General features: G+C 35.2%; 1 protein-coding gene across 2 annotated transcripts in view; it reads left to right on the plus strand.

Annotated features, from left to right (window-relative positions):
* LOC111085345 (centromere protein T-like) overlaps nt 1–7,695 on the plus strand; it is a 281,870-nt gene that overhangs the window by 30,291 nt on the left and 243,884 nt on the right. For both annotated transcript variants that reach the window (XM_022383500.1, XM_022383507.1), the window contains exon 3: nt 5,832–5,988. The gene's annotated coding sequence lies outside the window, so the exon portion shown is untranslated. The remainder of the gene's footprint in view (nt 1–5,831; nt 5,989–7,695) is intronic.

The raw sequence follows: 7,695 nt of genomic DNA on the forward strand, positions 1-7,695 counted from the left end.
CCTCCTAGATTGGAACCTCAGTGTCCTGCTTTTACAATTCCTCCCTTCGAGCTTATGTCATCCTGTTTCTTGTATCATCTCTCCTTAACCCTATTGCCACAGGTATCCTTTACTGCACATGACATAAGGTTTTTGTGTCTTACATTCAAAATTTTATTAAACTACTTTTTGTTTACTTTGTACCAATTAGAATCGCATAAAATCTTAGCTAATAATCCATATTTGAATAGTAAAGAAGTTTTATGTTCTTAATTCTACAAGGCAATATAAAAAAAATCCTATATTTCCATTAGTGTGACCCACGTGACACATTTTCTCTTAGCATGTTATCATCTCTATTTTATCCACCATCCCTCGAAAAATTATGAAACTAAACTTAAATTACTCTCTCTAAAATCATTGTTGCCCAGACAAATCATAATTTTTATACTCTTCAATTTTGTTTGGTTACAGAGCTATCGAATAGAAAATTGCCACACTCACCTGTCATCCTCTCTTTCAGAATTCGTTGATAATTCTCTTTTGTTTCACTATGTATTATTTATATCCAATATAAAGTTAAGGTTTTCATCTTTCAAATGACTTATTGTATAACTATTGCATTACTATCATTAGTATAAAAAATTAACTTTCTCTACGACAACTGACTAGAAAAAAAAAGAAGATTGGTTAAATATTTTATTTCTTGTTTTTCATGTTTATTCTTTATGTATAATTATAAAAGTAACTAAAATGTAAAAATAGGGATCCTTTTAGCTCGTGGGTAATGTAATTCGTTAGCATAACCTGAGTTGCACATTCCCCCAAGTGATTTACAACTTATAATGGCACAGTTAGAGACAGTTCAAAGAGCAATAAAACAATAAAATTTAATTATAAATAGATGTACACTGTTACAAACTTAGAGCTACTTGAGATTTTTGAGATGAGGAAAAGTATTTTTATTTTAACATGAAAATTACTTTGCACACAGACTATTCAAAACAAATATTTAATATATACATGGACAAATCTTTATTTTATCTTATTAAAAATACTTCACTGAAAAATATGATTTTTTTGTATGTAAAAGACTTATAACATTAACTGCAAATTTTGTGAAGATATTCACACTATATTGAAAGTTAGAAGTATTAAATCTGTAAATACTTTAAATGAGTACAAATATGTCACATGGTCAATCAAATTGACCGAGCCCATATTGAGAGAGTTAAAGACCTTTTTCCTCCTTTTGGTGTATGGTCATCAATGTTCTGATTTGATTAGTTCTCAATGTCTCTTGCACATTACATCACAAGACCTGTGTCATTCTCAACCTGGGTTGGTCTTTTCTGTCCACAACACTGACTGCATGTGAGGGCAATTTTGCCTTTATCCCCCCCCCCCCAATAATTTACCTTTATCATCGTTCTGATCAGGATAATCTTTTATGTCTTGTTTAGGTTCTACACTGTTAAGTGGTTCGCACTGCTCCCTTCTGTGGTTTGCGGTCCCATTTTTTCATTCACAGGAACCCTTCCCATTCCTGTGATATTTCTCTAATTATATTAATGGGTTTGATTCGCCTGGCTTATTCTTCCTTGTGTCCTGATTATTACCGACCTTTATAAGTCTACTTCCATCAAATCAGTCACCATCTCTGTCTGCCCATTTCCATCACCCATTAGATGATACAATTCGTGCTGGCATGTGGAACACTCCCCATACACTTATTTTACATTATCTTCATCGTCTGATCGTTTCCTGTTCTATGGATTACTGTCTACTTCCTGTTGCCATCTTTAGCTCCATAGTTTCTCTATGAGTGGGTAGGTGTTCTTTTTCTACTTCTTTACAGGAGCTTTTCTCACATGTATGGATTCTGCTCACTGGCAAGTGTTGCCTAAGTAAGTATACTTATTCTTAAATCTGCATTGTACGACTATTCAGGTCAATAATGCCCACCATTGAGATGGAGTTTTCCACAAGACTGCTTGTAGGCTTTTTACCTCATGGTATATTGTCTGAAATATGTTTGCTCCAGACTGTATACTCTTGGACTAACGTGAATAAAACAGAAGAGGATTGCTGCCCATTCCTGCCGCTCTTTTGTTTGACTGAATATGGAATGGTATACTTTTCAAAATAGGGTTTAATGGTCACCCATTGTACTGTCTTCAGTTCTTTGATCCTCTGGGCTCTCCAACAAGTTTACCTCCTCCTTGTTTGAGTGGAGTACAGGAGTCCTTACCACTTACCAATTCCTAGCTGCTAGGGTGGTGGATCATGGTGGCTTTGTCCTGAGTGTGCTCAGTTCCACTTGGTTGAGAGTAGGGTTGTGGTGGTCTGCATGTCTAGATGGTATATAGACACTCCTCCTACCATGGACCTGATGTACTATTCCAGTTGCCACCTGCAGTCACCCCTCCAGCTGGGCAATAAATATCAGTTCCCAGGGGGTATTGGTGGTATTGTGTTGGGCATGCACACGTGATGATGAGGGTCCTTGGAACAAAAGATCTTCCTCCCTTTCAGCTCCCGTGTTCTAGGTAAATGGTAGAGGACCCTCTTTCTACCATGGTTGGAGATTCCTATCACAGTTCTGGTGGTTTTGATTGAGGTTGAACTACCCATTACAGTCTGTCATGTCCTAGCAATTTTACACTAGGGGTCCCTTCATTTAATTTCTGGGTTAACTCCTATGATTCTGTCCTTATTCTAACCAATCATTTTCATGCGCAAGAAGATTACCTGACTCAGAAGTGATGCTGTCTCCCATGGGTTTGTATTACATACTCTTTCTTCACAAACTCCTGTGGGTTTTCTTTGCACTTTTGGAAGGGGGCTCATCTAGGTACTGTTACACTGGTCCCTCCATTAGGTCAATGGGGGATTCTAGCTATTCTGTAAGAGGAGGTAAGATATTGTATTGGAAGTTAACATTTTCCTACACTGAAAATGTATTACCTCTTACCTCTTCTCACACTTCCCACCCTTCCTTCCCACCTCCAGTGTGTTTTCCTTTTCTGTTGCTCAATCTTGAAGTGAAATTGGGCTAAGCTACAGAGAGGGAGTCAGCTGTGTTAGGAATTGTGTTTCACTCCAATTTATGGTGGGTTGTCACTTGCTCGTTTTCATGCTATCACACATCTGCCTCATGTGAGGATAGGTGGGAGTATCAAGGCTAGTGGAAAGCAAAAATGTACACATATTGAGAGCAGTACAAATCAGGAGAACCTATTTTGTGAATGGAGGTAAGATTCTATAAAAAATACATTGTCAGTGTTGGAAAATGTTAACTTTGAGGTAATAATGATGTGTTACCATATTTGAAAATAATGTTTTATAACTAAAATAAAATTCAGAAAGAGAAATTCTGAGACAATAACTCACCTCCACACACAGAAATGCTATTTTCCTCATGTGTCAACCTGTGCATTTTGTATGCAATTAACTTTTAGGTAACTCCCACCTAAATTCATGTGTTTAATGTGAATTGCACTGGTGCATGATGATGTCATCATGCACCAAAAGCCCTCCATCAGAAGGAGGGTGACACAACCTCCATGCACTGTATCTCCCTCTATACACTTGCAGTTTTGATAACTTCACTCTTCTTCTTCAGCATTGTATAGCACAGGCATGCTCAAATTGATGATATTTGCATTTGTTAAGGAAACTTTGATTTTCATTTTCCTTAGCTTTTGTTTCAAGAGTTTTGATTTTTCTTTATGACTTTTCAATTGACTTACACTTAGTCTCATATGTGGTGAAATTACATACAGTTCTTATTTCTACTGTGGCTTCTGAAGGCTCATTGTCTGTTGTGATTTGTAGCCTTTGTTTAACATTTTGTGGATTACCACATGCTTAATGGGCCTCCTACTCCAATCCCATCTGCTAACATTCTTTCTCCTAGGTAGGGAATGGCTTATTGGACTATGAATTTCACCTGTTTTGCATTTAGGAGGGCCTTACCATTCTAGGAATGACCTTCAGTTTCTAATCTCTTCTATATTTCATTTTCAGGTGTGTTCCTTTCCTTATTCTTTGCCTGTATCCTTTAATATTTCCTGTTCTTCAGTGTGTGAACCCTGTTCTAGGAGTTTAGTTTGTCTTTCCTCTTTGCATATTGTTAGTGTTTATACTGCTTCCTTTTTACAACAGCTCCTCTTTCACACTGAAATTCATCATCCCCCTTGCATTCATAACTCTTTTTGCTCTGACTTGCAGATATTATTTGTTTCCTTTCTAGAGTCCCTTTCTTTGGTATCTATTTGGCTTGCTTGGGGTTCAGGCTTCTTGTTTTCTATTTCTTTCTCTTGTTTCCATATTCATGTCTTTATCTGTTTCTTACCACTCTCCTATATTCCCTCTACAGATTCCATTTTTTATATGAAACACTTCATTGTGCCCCAGAAGGTTTTCTGTATAAGTTCATTGCCTTCTTTTTGTTAACTTGGCCTTTTCCACTTCTTCTTCTCTGTCACTTCTTACCTTGTTCCCCTGCTGTTGGAAGTCATTGGATCGAGTTGCATTCATCTTTACAGTACACCTTCCTCCTTGTGTATGTGGTCTTCATCTGGCCCCATTTCTTTGCCAGAACATCTTTGGAGGAGTTTATTTCTCTTTGGAGACCTGCACTGAAGTTGTTTATTTTAAGTCATCATTATCTTTCCAGGTTTTTCTTCTTTCTTGCCCTTTGACTTCTGTTCCTGCTGGTTATAAGGTGGGGTTGTCCATTACATTTTGCCTTTTCCAGTACCACAGGGTGTTTTCTTCCCCTGTCCTATCCACTCTCTTCCATTCATTTCTTCTTCACCATCCTTTTTCCCTGACTCCTGTGCCTGTCTGGGTTCTTATTACGGTTTTGCATGCTCTCACACATGCCCCATTTGAGCCATGGGCTTCATGATCTTTTTGCCATCTTTCTCTCATGTCTTATTTCCTACCTTTTCTCACACGTGGTCGCTTTTTGTCAGTTTTATATAGTAGGTATCTGTGACTTTTTGACAATAAATTCCAACAAAACTCCTGTTAGTGGCACAAATTCACGTGCTTTAACATGAGATTAGGTGGGAGTTTTCATAAGGCTGATGGCTTACAAATCTTCTTGGCAGATTGTGTTAACTCAAGAGGAAAGAAGTTATTCTGTGTGTGGAGGTATCTATTGGAAATACATTTTAAGATAAGGAAAATGTTAATATTTCTCATCAAACATGTTATTTCTAAAAATTTTTGTTTATTGCTGTGATTTATACCTCAGAGAAACAGGTTGACTTTTTTAGTAAAATTAAAAAAATATATAATGTGGTCCATATAATGAAGACTGATAGTTTAGTCACAACAGAATTGGTATCAAATTAATTGCAAAAACTATAAACCCATTGATAAATCAGAAAACTGAAATAAAATATAAATAAATCACTTTACACTAGAACTAGAAATTCAACATGTAACATAGATTTAAGATTACATGTAGATCTCAATAACATTTGGATTTTCAAAAAGCCTAAAGAGTTCTGTCATAGAACCATGTTCAGCAGCCAATTAGATGACCTTAACAGTCAAGTCAATCCTCTCCACAAACATAAATACCAACAAAAAACAAACACCTGAATTGATGAAGGCAAGCTTAAAAGTGCCAAAACATTATCCAAATCTCAAACTTTCCAGGCAATTTGTTGATAAACAAACAACATAAATACATGCATCATTGGTCAACATCTACAAATGAAACCCTTTTAAGAACATGGTAATGTACATATTTTTAATATTCTATTTTGATTTGTTTATTTAATCAAATTTGTGAGATTATTTTGAAATCAACATGTTTTCATTTTATACTTTAGATAAAAAATGTTGTTCAGGAAAAGAAACAGAGAGGATCATCTTTGTACACCTTCGAACAGCAACACAAATTATCTAAACAATCTGATGAAGCAGTTAGAAGAAGAAGCAATGAAATAGAAGATTCTCTTAATTTAACACAACAAGAAATTATGAAAGGTACTTACTGTTTCATTGCATATTAAAATAGTATTGAAACAACTCTTAATGTTCAATATTTTTGCTTTTAACATGTTTCATGTAATTTGAATAGTTCTAAGTGGATGTTTACAAAACATGAATGAAGGTTTCTTATTTTGAATAACTTCATGGAGTTATATGTAATTGTTATACAAAATGTTTAGGTTTGAAGGTTAAAAATCATAGGAAATCTACAGTTAACATGAACTTATTGCCATATATTGTGAGCATCCCAAATCATACACATCACGTGAAGTAACTTTTTGGTCATTAGTTGAAGTCAGTTTTCAGCAGAGGACACCACATTTTCTCAAAAATGTCCTGTTTTTCTCATTAATTCTTCATGTCACTGTGGCCATAAATGACAATACAATTTAGCTTCCTCAAATAATGTTGCAGTCAGGAGTATTATAGTACATATCTTGGGATTATAGCTGAAAATATCAGTAACGGATGGAAAACCTATCGAGATTGTGTGGTGACCAGAGATATTTCCCTGTGGTTTACTGCTCACCAAGGAGACCAATGGGAGTGGCAAAACAATGTGTATTGAATGTATCAAATCAATAGAAAAGATAATAAAAACAGTAACTGTGTTTTTCACTGTCTTATATGTGTATGCAGCAACATTCTAAAATATAGTTGGAGGGGGAGACACGAATGAATTCTTCTCTGGGGTCCATGGCATCTCTTGGTAGCTCTGAGTGAGGGTACCCAACAAATAAGGGTGTGAAATTAATTTTTTTAAAGTGCCATCCTGGCATACCATCAAAACTTGTAGGAGCCAGAAGAGATTTTTATGTGAAAAAACATTCATCCCCAAAAAGGTGTAAGTGTACATTTATTGCTTTAGTTGTTCTTCCTTTTCTGTTATAATTATGAGCATTCACACCCAACACCCAACACTATATTCTGTTTTAGGTTTTTGATTGTGTTTGGATGCTTTCAAACATTAGGCATATACCATCAAATGGTTAAAACCAAGAGCTTAGTAGGCTAACATAGACGTAGATAAATCTAGATTGGACTCTAAGCAGTCATGCAGAAAAATTTCTTGTTGTAACACTTTTTATTGTTGTGCAGGCTCTTTTGGATTATTTGGTAAATAAAAGAATGCAAAATTAAGTACACTTGATGTTAACAAAAGCATTTTATTTCTTAAACTTTAAAGTTCTACAAGTAAGCTTTAACCTAATTTTGACTGACAGATATACATTCAAGTTAGGTGCTCATACAACAATTTTACTTATTTGTATATTTGTCAATTTTTCATACTTCTATTTCTTCATTGAAAAATACATTATTCAAAAACAGAACTAACTGAATTCACTGACAGTGACAGATAAACTGACTAAAAAATTTGTTAATTCAGTAATCAGTTAATCCACTGTAACAGATTCATAAATATCTATCTACTTTATTTTAAGTAGTATCTTATATTCTCATTTCCTGAAATTTCAAGAAAGTTGCAATCATTAAGCACATGCTCACCACAGGATGTTAAGCCTACAACTGGTTAAACAACAACACAAACATTTAAATTGCAAAAGTAAAGTGTACACCAATGTCAAATAGAGGCCAAATATGGATGCATTATGATTTATTTTGGATATAGGCCTAAATCTAATGCTTGGATTTTATAAATCTATAAAATTATAACACTAATGGGAAGCCGTGTGTCCATAG

This window comes from Limulus polyphemus, unplaced genomic scaffold (genome assembly GCF_000517525.1).
Source record: "Limulus polyphemus unplaced genomic scaffold, Limulus_polyphemus-2.1.2 Scaffold16, whole genome shotgun sequence".
Lineage (NCBI taxonomy): Eukaryota > Metazoa > Arthropoda > Merostomata > Xiphosura > Limulidae > Limulus > Limulus polyphemus.